The following is a 19,659-nucleotide window of genomic DNA, read 5'->3' on the forward strand; positions in this document are numbered from 1 at the left end:
TTGTATTCTCTTCTAGGCAATGATCCCAGATCCCAACGTTTGTGTCTTATCTTTTCTAAGCCACCTGATGGCCATGTGTGTTGACCAGAAAGCTTCTCCCAGATAAGAGTTGGCTGATAGTTTTTAGTCATATTCACAATCACATTCAGTTGGACAGAGCATGACTAGTAAGTATGACAAGCTAGGACACACTATGAGTAAATATTTTCTTTTAATCACTGAGCTTGGGGGTGAGATCAAAATACTTTGGCCCAAACAATTATCTTACTTAGAGTTAGCAATGCCTTTAAGTATCTTTGGTTTGACATGAAAATGAATTTTAATCAGAATAAATGAATGAGAAGGCAAGATTACTAAGTCTCCACTAACGTACCCCATTTTCCTATCATTATAATTTATATCCGTCAATACTAAAACACCCTTGTTTTTCCTGCTGTATTTTGGTAAGTGAAATCCTTGCTATCTAAGCATGCAAGTATCATTATATCTCTATTAAAGCTGAGAAAACTGATTATCAAAGAGAAGTGATTTGTCCATGAGTTAACATGCTGCTAGTTAATATAAGTTGATATATAAACTCCAAACTCTTCTTCTCCCGTTTAACATTTCTGCCACTAGTCATTTGACAATATATAAGAACCATAGAATCACACAATGTAAGTTGTGAAGGACCTCAGCAGCCATCTAATCCAATATACAAATGAAAGGAATCCCAACTATAAAAACCTTACAATGATCATGTAAAAGAATGTCATATAACGTTAGGATCATAGATCATGAGTAAGAAGGGACCTTAGAGATTGTCTATCTAATTCAATTCTCTCCAGTTTTACAGATGAGGAAACTGAGGCTAAGGGATTTTAAGTGACTGTAATAGTAAGCACTCCAATAAACCCAGGGGGTCCTGCAACCACAAGTTCTTCAATATGCATTCATAAAAGGAAAGGCAACTTTTAAGGGCTTACCAATCACTTTAATCAAGCACATGTATCATTCCTTTAACCAAACGCATATATCATTCCCCTTGTTCAGGGGAGTCAGTACTCTGAACTTCAAAGAAAATATAGAGAAATTAAAAGTCAAAAGAAATGGCTTCCTCTGCCTGAATTCAACAGACAACTCCAAATGTCTGACCATAGTTACCAAGAGGGAAGCACCGACATCTGGATTTTCAAAGCCAGGGGGCTCCTTTAGTAGCTTCCCAGAGTCGTCATCTGGCTAAACAAACACTTCTGGTCAGCAAGCCCCAAAATAAAAGCTGCATTTCAGAATCTTTATACACTTTTTAGAGTCAGAGGGCATCATACCCTTGAGAACTAGTGCCTCGTTAACAAAGGACGTGGACCTTCCTACAAATGTCCCAAGGTCCTGAAATAAGTGGGAAGTACCCTCCTTAATAACATTCAAGTAGACATTTTACTTCTTGATTATACTAAAACAAAAACAGAAAAAAGATCCTATTTTATTTTCCATTACAATGACTTACCTAAATATTTAGTGGTACTAAGTTTTAGAGGCAAATATTTTAATTTAGTCCCTCTCCATTTCATCACATTCCCTCTTTATGGTTAAAGACCAGTTTTGACACCCACTGGGAAATTCAGTTCTTATTCACTCCAGTCAGTAGCCTTGCCCCCTTTGCACAAACCCTTTCCAGGTCCTTTTCTGTTCTGCTCAAACTCAAGGACGTTTCTCATTCTTCCTTTGCATTACAGCTACCTTCCCCTTTTCTGTGCTACAGTTGATTTCCCATGTGAGTTTCAATGCATCATAAGAGGAGGAGGAGGAGAAAGAAAAAGAGGGAGAGCAAGCAAAATGAGCTCTGATTTCATCCTTCCCAACTTTCATTTTCCATTTCCCCTTTCTCCTTAGTTCCCCTCATGCTGGAGACTGCTCCATTCCCTCCATACCCTGTTACTACTTACATCAGGACCCCTCGTTAACCCATTGAACACATGAGGTTTCAAAATCTTGGGGAAGGCCGTTTGGGAGGTGAATTGTGTTCTCTGACAAGTATGTAAAGTATCAGATGATATACTATATCTGAAAGGCCCTATTACAGGAGATTTACAATTCAGCTCTAAGGTTACACTTCAGGTTGAAATTGGCTGACAAGGTCTCAGCTTGGGTTGGATTTATTCATATGTATTAAATTATTTTTTTAATTAGTTTGGTGCCCAGGTCATTTCTAAAGTGAAGGAATGTGAAATAAATAAACAACTTCCTGAAATAAAAAGGAAGTGGATCATGGTTTGTGTTAGTTGCTGGGTTTGTACTGAAATGTTTCAGGTTGCCAAGTCATTAAACACTTCTACACATAGACTGAAACACCACAGGGCCATGTTAAGCTTAGACCTCTGCAAATCAGTTCCTGCTGTCACCAGCCTCCCCTCATCCCCAGGGCTCAGAGATCCATGTTTCCCTAGCAAGAGTCAAATGTCTGCAATGGGGCAGAAAGGAACAAGTTTGACTTCCCTGGATTCTGTCTCTGGCTAGCATCCATTCTGCATCTCTGGTGCAGGGAATATGCGTGGGAGAGGTCGAGGGAAGGTATTTGTGTCTGGCAGATTGTGGAGAGGAGGTTCTAATCACACAAACACACACCCCAGATGGTAAATAAATGAGAAGAGAAGCCAACAGAACCAAGAGTTATTCTGGGAGCAAATCTATGGAGCTTTGAACAGCTTTTCATTCCCATAATGTGGCTCCGTGATTGACAGCCACTCTGGATGGATGGGGCAGGCATTTATCAAACCAGTCTATTGGTCTGACCAGGACATCTTCCCAAAGTCAATAGCTCTTGATGCTTCAGAGAGATGGAATTCAACTTTTTTTTTCCAATGCCCGGTCAAAGACGTCTTTCAAATCCACTGTGTTTGCTGTGGTAACCAGGGGATTTGATGGGAAAACTGGGGTAGGGAGGTAGCAGGTCAAGGAAGTCCTAATTAATTGCATTTACCATTCCAGTGAATGAATTTCTGAGAAATAGTATTACCAAACCACAGCAACAGGATATAGAGACTAGAATCTTGACCTCAAAGTCAGGAAGATCTCATTTCCCAGCCCTCTTCTATAACTTATGGGCTGTATGACCATGGGTAAGTCATCTAACCATTCTGGGTCTCAGCTTCCTCATATACAAAGTGGAGATAATACCAGCATCTCTTTTACAAGGCTGTTGTGAAGATAAAATAAGGTAATTTATGTAAAGTGCTTTGTAAACTGCAAAACAGGCTATATAAATGTGGACTATTATTCTTATTCTGATATAGGGAGATGGCATTTAAGGAGATTTTTACCACAGACTTTCCTTTAGCACTTCATTGTCTTATGGTGGTGAGATCAGATTCTCAAAGATTTTGCCAGCAAAGCTGAAGGTCTAAGACATCAAACCAAGGACCAAGCAAGTGATGGACTACATGGAGGTCAAACTATTATTGTTTCCCAAAGTTGTAATGTCAGAGGACATTGTAAAGACTCCCTCTCTTAGTAAGAATCACTTTAATTCCTTCACCAGTGAAAGGTAAATTGATTCCTCCTCTCCTACCATGGTCATGACAGTTCCATAGACACCATTTCCATCATACAAAGCACAATATGCTCTCGTTAAAATGATTTTATGCATTAAATGACCGAACAATACCAATTTAATTAGTGTATATTCATACAAATGTAAAGAAAGGATTTTTCTGGTATTAATGGTCGTTGACAAGGCATTTCTAGCTTTTTGTCCCCCAGCATGGTAGTAAGCTATTCCCCTGCCTCAATGACTAGTTTTGAACAGAATAACCATTTACAAAAAACCAGATAGCTCTTAGTACATTACAGATGTTTCAGGAGTACAGTCCAGGAGTATATCAGGTTGATTTTACAAGAAGCATTATCTCTGAAAAGCAACTAAAGACAACTGGAAGAAAACCTTGCGGACAGTGTTTAGACTGTATGAATATCTGACCATACCCTCTCAGTTAGCCTAGGAACCTGTGACCTTGCAACAACTAATTAGTGAGGTTCTTGAAGACTTTATCTGCCAGCATATATTGAAATGTTTAGATCTATTCATTTTCTCATCATGCATCCAGGAGTTGGCACATTGTTCAGGAAGTAATAACCCAATTGCCTCACTGTGGCTTGTGTTGCAAGTCCAAACATTCTTTTTTTTTCCCACTAGACTTAGGTATATTCTGAGGATAATGGGACAGCAACTGGACCTGTGATTTCATTGACATAAGTTACTCTTAGGTAAGGAAACTCCTTCACTCAATACAAATCAATATTTTCTTTGAAATTCTATTTTAAGGCAGTAGCCTAAAGTAGTAAGTGACTAAATTCCAGGATTAATAGACAGTGTGTGCCAATGGTGGGATCTAAACTCTGGTTTTCTGATGGATGTCAAGTTCTTGGTTCTTAGCTCTCCAAATATTCCCTTTCCAGGAGAAAGTGAGAGAGTGAACCCATAGGACTTCATCCTGCTAGTGTACTGCCATTATTCCATGACCCTAGAAGATTAGTAACTGGAAAGGTCCACACTTACTGCTATACACATGTGCAACTAGAAATAATAGCTTTACCTGGTCCTCCCCTGCGTCAGGTTCTCCAAACTTTGAGCCAACCTCATTTGTGCATGTTTTCATTCCAGTTGCACTGATCACTGCAAGGGGGAAGAAATGAGAAAATAGAAGAATGTAGCAGGTATGGAGAACAAATTATATCTTTAAAGCCTTAAGAAGGCCTTCTTATAGTGATAGTACTTTGGGGACAGGTTAGGGCCAGAAATGGTGCCTAACTCCCTCCAAATGGTGCTGTTTCTGGAGCAGACATGGTAGCTAGTAACTTCTGACATGGTTTCTTTCCCCTGAACCCTAGAGTAGAAAAAAATAAGTTCTGGGAGGAGTATGGCCTTGGGGTTCTAACCTTTCTCCCTTAAGTTTTGCTTCAGTGTCTCTCTTATGGACAACTCAGAGACATCTGTCTTTATATCACTACCTTCCCTCCCTCTCCATCCCCCCCCCCACATGCTCATAAAAGAGAACAAGAACTAAGATGTAACCCTAAGGCCATGCTCATGAATGCCTTCTTCCATGCCCCCTCATCTTTGTCTAGTACAGCATAATTCCCTTACAGCGTAAGGGGTGGTCTTCTTACTACAATACCTCCTTTTATAATCGGGTGAGGAGTATTACTAGTTGGAGTATTTTAGGAATATCCATTTATAGCCTTTCTGGTCCTAGCAGAGGCAATGGGTACAGACTGGAGAAGAGTAATCAACGAAGAAGTTATTCTCTTTTCCCCTCTTCATCAGAGCATAGAGTATAGGACTTTCTTGGACAGTATTGATCTTCAGATTGTATTCCTTGACCTCTTCTCACTGATATCTGGTGAAACCCAACAGATGACAGTTATGGAAATGTTTCCATTATTTTTATAACAGATGATAACCTCTACATGAAACCATGCCAGCATGGCAAAGCATTGAGCTTTCTCCATAGACGATATTTGATCTATTTTGTAAAGTCACTAACGTACACTGGAGGAAGAGAAATGAGAGTTTATATAGCACCTGCTATGTGGCAGGCATTTTGCACGTATCTCATCTTGAGACTCACAACAACCCTGTAAAGTACGTACTGTTATTTTGCCCATTTTGCATTGAGAAAACTGAGGCAGATAGAGTAAGTGACTTGTCCAAGGTCACATACCTAGTAAGTGTCATAGGCAACATTTGACTCAGTTCTTTCTAACTCTAGGCCCAGTGCTTTACCCCTGAGTCACCTAACTGCCTCTAGTACCAGCATTGCAACTGGAGGCTTTGGTACATGGTAACAAAGGCCATCTTTTTTACTTAATCTCCCAGAATAAAAACTGCTACTGGCTTCTCAGTGAACTTTCCTTATCATTAAAAAAATCTGAGTTTGGAGTACTCTGGTGCCCATAGAGGAATGTTGACTTTTTGTCTACAAATGATGATGGTTTGCCACTCTATAGGCTACAGGATAACTGAAAGGCCCTAGTAGAAGAAAAGCATCCAGACCCACAATGAGGGAAGCAATAGAGACCAGAGGGTGGGAATTATGGAGGATAAGGCTTATCTTCCATAGCTTAGGAACTAGGGCTAGGACAGAAATCAGAAGAAGGAGGGAGGGAGAGAGAGGGAGAGAGAGAATAGGGGGCCAAGGCTGACTTTGGTAGAAGAGATGGCAGCTAGGATGTATAGCCCTGGACTTGGAGGAAATCCTGCCTCAGACACTAGCTGTGTGATACTGGGCAAGTTACTTAATCTCTCTTGCCTCAATGTTCTCATTTGTAAAGCAGAGATAATAATAGCACCTACCTCAACAGGTGGTTGTAAGTATCAAATAAGATAATATTTATAAAGTGCTTCATAAAATCTTCAAGTGTTATATAAATGCAGTTCTTATTATCATTATTATTCTGATGTATGATTCCAGTAAAGTTCATTATGCCTATCACAGCCAAAATACTTCCACCACATGCTCATGCATACATGAAACTTTACCATCAGAGCCTTGAATGCCTGTGTCAGATCCTTTTCTGTTAGCAGGTTTTAGCATCAGGAAGAGAAGAGGACCCGATAGGGACACCTAGGGTGGGAGGTGAAGAGAAAATACCCAAGAAAGAAAGAAGGCACAAAAATGGGAAACCAGCAGTCCTAAAGTGAACACTGCCCAATTTCACCTTGGGACAGAACAGGTGGAAATTCCTATCTGGATCCATTGTTGTACCAGAGCCCTCCCTCCCCCTGAGTTGATTTCAGGACAGTAGGAAGCAGTCCTGAAGTCATCACTTGGGATGGTACATGCCCTGCCCTTTCCTTTCAAAATAGGCTCACATTTCTTCCCCTGACAATACCTTTCAACTCATCAGGAAAAGGAAGGGGAAAAGCCGCTCACATGTAGAGGTTCCCTGATAATGCTATTGCCGGGCTAGAAAGATGGTCTGATTTTTCCACCAAGCAATTACTTAAATGGTGTTTTGGCCCTTTTTTCTCTGGAGCAGGACATAACCTTTATTGACATTGTGGCTGCTACCACATCTGTTACGCTGACAGAGAGACGGAGCAGGGCCCAATCCTAATGATGGATTTGGCGTTGTCAAACCTTCAGCACTATTTGTCACAAGGGGCAAGAGGGAGCCTGTTGCAAGTGAAGGGATCCCCAGTCTCTGAAAAGAGGGACCCTCCTACTTTTGTTTGCAAACATCTGTTGTACTCCTTCTTCCTTTACCTCTCAGGTAGGCTTAAGTCTCCAACACAACTTATTTCTAACAGGACCCCTCCCACCCCTATTTGCAGATAATTGCCACGTTCCTTCCTCCTTTATTTCCAAGGTGTGCTAAAGTCAGGAGGAATGTTCCCTGTTTCTAACAGGACATCTCTCACAGCTTGCCAACTGGCGAACACAACAGCTGTGAGCAGCGTTCCACACATCAGGAACACAATGTCTCCTGTATCCGTAGAGAAGTCCTATAAATCTACCTCCCAAAGACAAATGAACACCAGAAGAAAATGGGGGGGAAAGGGACCCTAGTAATATCTATGGAACAGAGAGAGCCATTGATAGAGATCTCTGTCAGTCCATTAATAATACACTGCATCTGGTGTTCCTTCATGTTCTTCTTTCTATATTAATCATAAGCATTTTATATAATAAACCTCTGTTTGTCCCCACAATCTAGGACACCCTTTTTCCCATCTGAGCCCTTAATGATTTAGCAATCCCATCCAGGCTCAGCATTTGAAAGGACAGTTGTAGTTATAGTCCATCTTGAACTGAGGTCCTTTGGAGGTAATAAAACACAGAGGAGATGCTATCTAGTGGGTTCGGAGGATTTCATTCCCTTGAAAGTCAAGGAGACAGCTGATTTAAAGTTTCCAGCTAGGTCATACAAAAGTCAGTGGCAGCTACATCCAGCTGAGTTCAGAGTTTGAATATTTATGGTGTCAATCTGAAATCCAGATAACCACAAATAATCTAAATCCATTAACTCCCCCTCCACAAGGAAAGCTTTCTGGCTGCTAATGCTGAGATTGCTAGGTTACCGAAGGCCCAGCACATGGACTTCTTGGATCAGGGTTTTCTTCTTTAAGGTATTGTGTGTGTATGTGTGTGTGTGTGTGTGTGTGTGTGTGTGTGTGTGTGTGTGCAGTTGGTGTCAAACCGCTCTCTGTTCCACTTTTCAGAAAATTCAGTCTAGAACATCCATGTTGGGGATATCTGGACCCCGTAAGAACTTTGGTCAATCAAGTTAGCCAATATCAGAATGAAAAGCTATCTCAGACATGTCATGGCATAACCATGTAGCAATATCTGCTTAGCGCAGCTCTCCATGACCTGCATATGTTAAGCATGTTAGTCAATAATAATGCCTTTGGTACTGACCTCACAGAGTTGCCCTGAGGAAACACTCTAAGTAGATGACTCAGTTAACAGAGGGCTAGATCCGGTGTCAAAAAGACCTGAGTTCAAATTCAGCCTCAGATATTTACCAGCTGTGTGATCATCAGGCAAGTTGCTTAACCTCTATATGCCTTAGTTTTGTCACCTGTAAAATGGGGGAGTGATAAAAGTAGCTACCTCACAGGGTTGTTGTATAGACCAAATAAGAAAATTTACACAAAGTACTTTCCAAAGCTTAAAGCGCTATGTACATGCTAGAGATTAATATTATTTTTATCATTATTGTTATGATGAGAGAACGCATATAAAATATTTTGCAAATTATTAATGAGAGTGCCCCATATTAATGAGAATTGTACTTGCTATCAAATCAATAGAGTAAAGCAAGGAATAGAGGAGCATTTAGTAAGCACTAGGTGCCAGGAAGTATATAAGTTCTGTGGATACAACAAAAAGAACATTTATAAACCACCTACTACATGCCAGACATGATGCTAGGTACTTTAGAAATATTATCTCACTTGATCCTTACGACAACCCTTGGGTATGGATAATATTATTATTCCCATTTAAGCAAGAGATAATTTTTTAAATAATCAAAACTGTCTCTACCCTCAAGGAACTTATATCATAATGGGGAAAGGGAACATATAATAGAGCGGTAACCAGGGAGGGATATTTGGTCTGGGAAGTTATAGAAATGGTAAGTGGAGTCATAAGACAATTAACTGACATGTCCAGTAATTACCTGATTTATGCTTTTTCCTCAAGCAAAGAAAGTACCTACTCAAAGATAACTTTTTCTCTCTCTTTTTCTAGGCATTTTCATCAGCCATAGTAGGAAGTAGCTAGTATAAATTCCTGAAGGTTTACTTGGAATAGAAGCCAAAGAGTCATCACCAAGCTATTGCTTCACTGAGGACTCTGACTTAGGAGGGACTTGGACTCAAAGGTATGGTGGCTAATACTGGGGGAAGGGCTCTAGAAGAGCAGGTATCGATAAGGCTTTCCAAGTCTCATATCTCAGAGAAGACAAAGAACCACTGTAGTGTTTTTGGGACTGGGAGACTAAGTATAATATGAAACATATGTAAGATTTTTCTCTTTTTCATGAAAACCAATGTTCTTCTAATTTGTCAGTTCCTTCATGACAGTCCTATTTCTGGGGACTTCATCATGACAAAGAAATGATTCTAGTTTTCCTCAAACTCCACTATACCAGTGGAGTAGATTTTGTGGAGTCAGCTGTGAAGACCTAATGATGGACTGGATATCTAGCACTCAAAGACAGGGTTAGCTAAGCTCATGGAGGCTCATCTCAATGGTGGTTTCTATGCAATGAATTGTCTTGACCATAGCAAGTCCTAAAACTATCTGCTAAGGCATAGAGGGGTTACAATCTACATTTGCAAAGGGAGTATTTGGTGTATTTGACAGATTTAATCACAGCTCTCAAGAGGTAAGGTAGAACCCAGAGTCAAGAATACTGGACCTGGACTCTGGGTTCTGGGTTAAAATCTTGCCTCAGATACTTTATTAGCCACGTGACCATGGAGAAGTTATTTAGAACATATCAGAACTTCAGTTTGCTCATGCAAAATGATGCAATAATACTTGTACAATCCATGTCACACTCATTTAGTCAATAAACAAAAGGTCTACTATATGCCAGGCATTGTGCCAAGCACTGAGAATACAAAGAAAGGTAAAAGGCAGACTCTGATCTCAAAGACTTTGCCCTCTAATGGGAGAGAGTATATGCAAACAACGATGTACAAACAAGATATATAAAGGATGAATTGTAAATAATCAATAGAGAGAAGGCACCAGAAGTAAGAGAAATCTTATAAGGAAATCTCACTATAATAGAAAATGTAGTGGCCATGGTAGCACACACCTGTGTCTCTGCTTCTGGGAGAGCTCAAGGCTGATGAATCACTTAAACTCTGGCAATCAGGGGTCTACACCAAGTCCTCTACCAATATGGTGACCTCCTGGGCGTGAAAAGTGGGGAAAGAAGAGAGATGAGGCTTCCTAAGGATGAGTAAACCAGCTCTTGTAGGAGGAAAAGGAGATCAAAGATATCGTTGATCACCAAGAGGATTGACCTATGATTGACTGCCTAATCTCCAGACTAGGAAAGCTAGGGAGACCTAGTCTTAAACAAATAAATGAATTTAGATAGACAGACAGACAGACAGATATATAGATAGATAGATAGATAGATAGATAGATAGATAGATAGATAGATAGACAGAAAAATAGCTATAGATAAGTGAATGAATGAATTGATGAATAAATAGAAATGAGGTAAAAATAAATCTGAGTTATTAAAGCTATATAAATGTGATAGATCTCTATCATTATAAACCCTTATAGTACAAGTTTTTTACATTTTTTAAATTATATTACCTCTGTTCTCTCATTTGATCCTACAAATAACCCTGGAAGGTAGGAAGAGACTTTTATTATTTACTCCTTCATCCCTCCTTTTTTACACAAATGGAAACTGAGGCTGACAACAACTGTAAATGGGCAAGGTCATCTAGCTAGGAAGTTGTGTTCTGGGCCAAAATTCCAAGCCTATTGGTTGTCAGTTCAGTATTTTGACTACGGCAGCTGCCACAAATTATCAGTGCCATCTTTTTTCTTCATCACCATTGTCATCATCGTCATCATTGAGTGTTCACACAACTATGTCTTTAGAGTGCCAAACTATGAAACATTTGAAGTGTATTAATCAAAATGAATCCTTACTCCTGAGAGCTCACAGTCTAAGACTGATGAGACAGATAAGGATGAATCTGAAACATATACAGAAAATTGAATAACCATTGAAAATTCATGGGAAATAAATAAACATGTCAACTTACGTACAAGAAGGAGGGCCAGTGCACTCTATGGGAAAGCCAGTGAAGCAGGAGGTCCCAGAGGTGTACACATAAAAACAGGTAAGAGGGCATTTGCTTACATCTTCTTGGGATAAAACTTCCTGGAAAACTTTGAAGTTTAGAAGCCATTCGAATTAAAGAAAAGTGATTTAATTTTTGAGAGTACCTGATTTAGTTTATTCTTACTCCAAGACCACTTCCACTCTTTCTTCAAATACTGGCTCCTTTCTCTGCACTTGCAGTGAAAGCATCCTAATTCAGATATTCATTTTTCATACATAGGCTAATGCTGTATTTCCTGTTTCTAGGAATAACCACTGACCATCTCTCTTCCATATTGCAGCCCCAGTAGTCTATCCAACATCCCACTGATTATGTCATTTCTCAGTTCAAAAACCACTGAATATAGTATGAACTCCTCACGGAGGTATTTGAGGTTCGACACAGTCTAGTTCCAACTAATAATCCAACCCTATCTTGCATCACGACCCTTAAAGTAGTGTATGTTTCAGCCAAATTTGACTAGCACACTTTTCTCTTTCTCTATTCTAAATGTATTCCTTTGTTCACATAGTTCTCCATCCCTGGAATGAACATCCATTAACCACTTCTTTAAGTTCCTTCAAAGTAAAGTTTGATCACCTCTTGCATCATTTGTCCTGACCCCATTCCTACCGACTGACAGCAATGTCTCGCTCTTCAAATATATCCAAGTATCTCATCTGTATCCCTCCATATAAGTACAAATCCTTGCTTCAAAGATTATAAGGTTCTTGAGATTATAAATTATAAGATTCATAATTTTAAAGTTGAGGCAGCCAGGTGCTGAGTGGATAGAGTGCTGACCCTGAGGTCAAGAAGGCCTGAGTTCTAATGTGGCTTCAGATATGTGACCCTGGACAAGATACTTAATTTCTGTTAGCCTTATTCCACTGGAGAAGAAAATGACAAACCACTTCATTATCTTTGTTAAGAAAAAACTATGGTCTTTGGGGTTACAAAGAGTTGGACACTACTGAACAACAACAATAATTATAAGATTATGGAAATTATATTAGGCTATACAGTGTAAAGGTTTTGTGAGGAGGTCCTGCTGTTCCTATCTTTGAGTCCCTACTACATAGTGTAGGGGTATACACGTAGTAAATACTTAACAATTGTTTTTCCAATTGTTGAATCAGCTAGAATAGAAAACACATGCATCAGATATTTTCTGTATGGCAACTTCCCAGTGCTTTCTGAGATATGCCATTTAGGGAGAGCGTCTCAAAGTTTATAATCCACTTCTGCCACCCAAGTGCTTTTTTTTTTCTTATGAAATCCAAGTCTTTTTTTTTTTTTTGCCAGTTTGGTTTTTATTTGACAATATGTCACTTCCTGGTTTTAAGGTTAAGAGAACTTTAAAAAGCTTTTTTGAAAAGCTCATGTTTCTTTTTGGACAGCTATTATGTCTTACAAAGTAATGTTGAGATGAGTTAAGAGTAAATAAATCAGAAAAGTACCAATTACATGACCCTTGAAAACCATGCCAATTTGAGAACTGGAGAGGATTTAGAATGATGTATCTTGCCTTACTAAGCCTCTTGAATTCAAAAAGGTGTCTATTTTCTCAATCTTAAATGGTTTCTGAATTTAGTCATTAATAATATTGATGCCTTATGGTAAACACTCATCTCATCTTTGCCCAAAGGTATGTCATTCAGAGAAATGTAATGGAATATAAAACATTACCTGAAACACAGTTTTCTTGATACATAGTCTGTTGACTACCAACTATGCTAAAAAAATCAATCAATCTATGAATATTTAATAAGTTTGTGCAATGTGTCCAATACTGTTAGATGCTATGGTATGACCCTCATCCTCAATGAGCTTGTCCTTAATTAAGGACATAAGACTAACATACCCAAGGTGAATAGAGAACAATGAGGTGCTGTTGGATACAATTAGAAGGAGATTTCAGCGCTATGTAAAGGAGAAAAACTTAATCATTAGGCTGATAAAACATGAGACTATTAGAAGATGACACAGAACTTTTTTGCTCTGAAATTTCTTTTAAAAAAAAAGCATTCATAACTGTTCTGGATTATTTAGATATCCATCTCTACAGATGTAAGGGATCAGAAAAGATTATCTTGGATTCCCAACTCTCAGCATCTATGATTCTAAATTGATCACCTAAAAATAAGTGACCCCTATGACCTTCCGTGTCTGTCAAAGAGGTCAATTATTCCATTTGATAAGGTGATGTTAGAAGATATGTAGTGATCAACATTATCCCTTCTCCTTAAAATTGACCATATAACAAGGACTTAGAAAAAAGAGATAAACATAGATTGAAGAATGACTAAGCCAGTTGTGGTCTATGAATATAATAGAATATTGCTATGTTATAAGAAATAATGAATAGGAAAAGTTCAGAGAGTCATGGAAAGACGTAAACTGATGTAGAGGAAAGAAAGAAAATCCAGGCAAACAATACACATTGATTACAGTGATGTAAATGAAAGAAAAAAAGCAATAGAAACAATAAAAATGAAACAGAATTCTGTGAAACTATAATGATGAAAAAAACCTGGCCATAGAGAAGAGTTGAGAAAATACACCTCCCTCCCTTCTTTATAGAGATGGGAATATTACATTTTTATGCACTGTTACTCTTGGTTGCTTTGTTGTTTGTTTGTTTGTTTTTTTCTGAACTGCTTCCCCCCTATATCTACTTTCTTTAGTTTTTTTTAATCTTTGTTACAAGGTTGAACTCATTCAGAGATATTTTCCCAACTCGTGCTTGACATACCTGATGGTTACTTATAAGTCCCCATCACTGTGCTGCCCATTAGTACTTAAAGATATACTTCCCAACAAATAACCATAATATCTGTGTAAAGAGAGATCACATCCTTAGAATGTAATGATAGTGAGGCACACATGTGAGATACATAGGTGAAAAGGGCGACTTGTAACTCCCAGTATTACAGGCACTCATAGATTCTTCTCTCTTTATAGGGCTTTTAAATAGTTCCCGTTGGATATGGTATCTCCAGGGTCTCATACCTGGTTCTTTTCCTTAGCTGGCTTGCTGACAAGGGTCCCATTTCTTGCAGCTTCTTTCTCCTTTAGGTAACTGTTTCTGTGTACTCGTGTCTGTCTGGCATGTGTGTCTGTTCTTTATTGTCTGCCATGTTTTCTGACCTAGTAGTTTCCTTTCAAAGCCACGTGACTGATATGGGAGAGGAAGGGGAGAAAAATTCCCTCCTCCTCACCTGCAAATTGTCTTATTATTTTGTCTCATTTTACAAATGAAGGAACTGAGGTAGACAGTTTAAGTGACTCACCCAAGGTTCTGCAGCTAATAAATGCCTGTATATGGCTTTGAAATAAGATCTTCTAGTCTCCAGATCCAGTGCTTTATCCACTGAGCCACCTAGCTCCTTTGGAGGAGAGGAGCTGAAAACTTTCCTTATGATCAGACTTTCTGGAGAGATAAGGGAATAGAGGGATACATGTGGAATTCAGGGTATAAAAATAAAAGAATCTGACCTAAAGAACAGAGGAAAGATAGTTTTCCTCTTAATTAGCAGGCATGGGAATTGAAGTTTTGAGTTTGCCTAGCACCTTCTTTGAAAAATAAAGATCATACATTTTCATCCATGAAACAAACTCAGTTTATAGACAAGGACATTTTCAACAAAGGTTGAAAGATGTTACTTTAAACTAGGAATTAAAGCTCACCACATCAATCCAATGAGATGTTCTCCAGGCCACTAGTGAGGCCCTGTCTCACTGGAGAAGTTGAACCTTCTAGGTTAACCAGGGCAATAACCCTTACCTGGTTATGGTAAGGTAGCATCGGCAACAGCAAGTGAGTGGAGAGTGACTAGGTAGGAGCATCTCTCAGTTTTGATGCAGATGGAAGCCTCTAACCACAATAAATCACTGATCACCATACTTGAAAAATAAATGTCAAAACCCCCAGCTAGGATTGAGAGATGGTCACTTTGCCTTCAGCTGTGGTACTAGGATCATTTACAGAGCAGGAACCAACAACCCTGCGGACTGTGTGTCATATCATCTATCATAAGAAGCCAAACCAATAAGGCGTGAAGAGATGGTTTCTGGGGACTTTTGTAAGCAGGGTCAGATTTCTTCATTGAAGAGATCAGGTAGTATTTAGTATTCCAGAGCACCAGTAAGACTTCAAATGGTACATTCTATCCTAAATCCACTTTGTAACCAACAGTTTATCCACATCCTGGTGACATGAGCCAATATTTAGGGTTCTGATTTGGGGGATATGCCCATTTTCCTCACTCTGTCGACCACCTCTTTCTCTCCCATTCCTGTGGTGGTGAAAGGGCATGGAGGCAAGAAGGATGGGCTTAGAGTGATACAAGACTTGGGTTTGGATTCTGCCTCCATCCATCCAGCACTTTCTAACTGCAACTGGTAAATGACATAATCTCCAAGCCCAAGCTTCTTGACCTCCAAAATGGTGATATTAATAGCCACAGCACATGTCCCTCAGAATTGTTTTAAAGATTAAATAAGGTAATAAACATAGAGACCTTTGCAAACCTAAGAGATCCATAGAAACATCAGCTGTTATCATTATTCATTTGTACACTCTAGTTTATGGACAAATTGCCCTCCTCTGGACCCTCTCTGGCTCATCAAAGTCCTTCCTAAACTGTGGTATCCTGAATTCTGAAGAATACTCCAGCTATAGTCAGAACAGAGTACAGTGAGACTATCACCTCCTAAATCCTTGAATCTATGGCTCTCTTAAAGCAGTCCAAGGTTAGACTAGCTATCTTGTCTGCCACATCACAGAGCAGGATGGGAAGATTTTTGTAAACCAATGCAAAGTAAAGTTAACAGAATGAAACTATGCACAATAATTACAAAAATAGAAACAGATAAGTTTAAAACCTGCCATATTGAGCTTATAGACCACAAAAGCCCCAGGATAGTTTTCAAATAACCTATAAACTCATCAAGCCCAACCAAATATGACCCAGTTCTGGGGAATGGATTCATGCTAACTGAACTCATAAGACATTGACTAAAAAGCAAAAGTATCAATGCAAGATGTAACTGACAAATGAACTGGCATCAGACAGTCATCTCCATGGGACAGCTCCTTATGGAAGTTGGATAATTCTACTCAAGAGACCAAATTACAACAGAAGCAAAAGGTTACTTAGTGAGCAAAGGGAGTTAGATATTCTTAAGGGATATTCCCTTCAAGCTCAAATAGTTTCTCTCCTCTAGAGATATGTTTGTTTAAAGAACCAGTTGCAGGGGATAGAATCAGATCACCCTCTCCACAGGACAATGTGGAAAACACACTGACAGATTCATATTTATCTCGGTTCTTTTTTCTAGACACCAGACATTCTTCTCTAAGGTTGAGATTATCTTATGCACAAACATTAAAATGTATTCAATTGGTCATCTATTTTTTGAGAAGATGTTGGAAAACACATTGTTCTTCTTGGCTAAGTTTTGGAATATAGCCTTCTTGATTAGATGAGTCACTCAAAAATGATATGACAATGTTATTTGTTTAGACTTCAGGGACTTGGGCTGGAGCATGGGAAGTGGGTCAAATGTCTCTAGCTTGGCCACTGCACTTTTGTTCTTGCTCTGGAATTGACTTGTATGGTACATAAAGTCATTACTGGGTTTAGAAAGAATCTTCTCACTAGGCTCCAAGGACATAGTATGGTAAATAGATTGCTCAAAGTGGGGTCGGAAAGACCTTTGGTTGGTGTAGTAAAATTGAACTAGTAGGGGGTTCGCAAGCAGTGATGCTGAGTAGATTCTGATCCTTTAGGTGTCTCAAAGCTAGGAGGGAATTAAGGGATATAGCCCATATATAATCAGAATAGGTCAGTTTATTTTACCTACATGATACTTCAAATAGGTGTCCACTTGCTAGGTTTTCAAAAGAAACACTAGTCTCACCAACAACCTTAATTAAGAAGAAACTAGATTTGTTGCCCTTTGCTTAGACTTTTTCCTTTCTAATCTAACCAAAATATCAATGCCAAAGCAAACTTCCTGATGTCCAAGCCATTCTCCTGTTAAAAACCTTCTATGGCTACCTATTGCCTATCAACTACACTCCAGATTCCTTAGCCTTGTATGCAAAGCCTGCCACAAGCTAACATTGATATGCTCTTTCAAACTTATATCCCAGTTTTCTCCTTAATGCTCTCAGTGTTCTAGCCAATTTTATCTACTTACCATCTCTTAAATATATCCTGCACTTTTCTCCCTCTCCTCCTTTGCTCATATCATTTCCTACAATTACAATGCCCCTCCTCTGCTGATTGCCATCCTGCCTTTAAAGCTCAGCTCAAAAAATGTATGTTGTTTAAAGATTCTCCCTCTAGAAGCGATTCCTCTGTCATTGAATCTCATAACACTTTGAACTCCTCTTGCGTATTAATCATATTGAAATTAGTATTATATCAATCTCTATACATGTCTTCTCACTTCTATTTTAAGTTCCTTGAGGGACTACATTTTACTTATCTTTTTATCTCCCAGTGGACTCAGGCTCAGACATTTCACCAAAAAAACAATTTAATAATTTTTATTGAATAAGTGAATGAACAACTTAACAATAACATCTGGCATTTATACAACACTTTTGGGCTTACCGAGATTGAATCCTTTATTTTGTTTCCTTTTAACAATGATCTTTTAAGGTAGGAATGTCAGGCATTACCATTCCCATTTTAATGGTGAAGGAACTGAGACTCACTGACGGGATGGTCACTTAGCTAGTGTCACAACCTATTGTCACATCATCTTTTTATGATATTTCCCCTTATATTAGAAGTCATGTTAATGCCTTTTTTTAACACTACAGTTCATTCATGATAGTTTTGTTTTTCTTTCTTATAGCTGGCTGACCTTTATTATTTATATAAATTTTCATCAGCTCCAAATTTAAGTGATTTCTTCCTTTACTTTGTTCCCAGATTCTTAAGGCACACCCTATTTGTGTATCCAGTTCCATATAGACTGATTATAACAATTCATTCAATCAATAAGCAACTGCTAAGCACTAATTAAGTCCAAGCATTGCAGTAAGTGTAGGAAGTCACCATTCTACCTATAGACAAATATCCAAGGACATTCTTAGATCCCTGCATGACAGCATCTGCACTCACTTAGGGGAAGATTTCTCCTTGCGTGTAGAAGGCTTTCTTCCTCGGATTCATAATAGCACCCCCTACACACAAACAGCTGTTCAAAGAATTAGGATAGAATGAAAGCCCCTTGGGATGTTACTGGTCATTTTTAATGAGCTGCTCAGGATTTAGACCCTGCCACAAGGCAACTGTGTGGAATTCCAGGTTATATTCCAATGACCATTTCTTCCTGATTCTTGCTATTTGTAGGTGACATCTGTCCCATTCCTTGGGCTCTTTGCAAGTGTGAGCAAATCACTTTTTCTCCCTGACTTGTCTTGATGTCTTCAGCATCTGAAATGGACCTGCTTCCTACTTACTGCTCTGGAAGATTAAAGAGATAAACTCTGGCAAAGCTAAAGAAATTTGGAAAGGGGGTATTGCTGAAATATCAAGTCCTATCAAGATCGGCAGAAGAGTTTACACTAAACAAAGCCTCCTGGAGACTGTCCTTAGAAGCATGCCGGGCACCATTCCATGATATGTATGGTTGTGCTGTTATCAAGGCAGCATCACACCAGTCTTAGAAGCAGGATAATCTTCACTGATCTGATGACTGGTTTTGGCAACAGTTGTTCACCCAACCTTTACGTGTTGAATGTGGAATGTTAAGTGCATTTTAACAGTCGTTAAGCACATTAGTGCTTTTACATTATGGATCCTTTGTCTGTTGCCAAGTTCACTGTAAATTAAAATGATATGCAGGCAGGCAAGAACTATTGAACCCGAACTGCTCTGTCTCCATCTAGTAGCCACAGGTACAAACAGGAGTCAAACAGCAGGCGGGAGACTTCATCCTTTGGGGAAGAAAGGTGAATTAGAAGTGAACATGGACTCAAGGTGTCTGCCCTCCTGTCTGCCTTTGACAGCAGGGCTGGGCCAGTTTGCTGGGGCCAGACTCAACCATCAGTCTAGATTGCCACAGACCTATTGACCATGTGGCAATCTATAACGATCGCTAAGATGGCCCCTGGTGAGCCATACTGATCACTGTGACAGCGCTGAAGTCAACTTCTTTGCCCTGAATAGACTTGGCAAGAGAGAAAGACACACATGCACTCACTATGAATTAAGTATTCTGTGGCTTCCTGAAAGTCTGGTATATTTGAAATAGACTTATAAATGCATTCAAAAATATACCAGGCT

This window comes from Notamacropus eugenii, chromosome 2, assembly GCF_028372415.1.
Source record: "Notamacropus eugenii isolate mMacEug1 chromosome 2, mMacEug1.pri_v2, whole genome shotgun sequence".
NCBI classification, from domain to species: Eukaryota; Metazoa; Chordata; class Mammalia; order Diprotodontia; family Macropodidae; genus Notamacropus; species Notamacropus eugenii.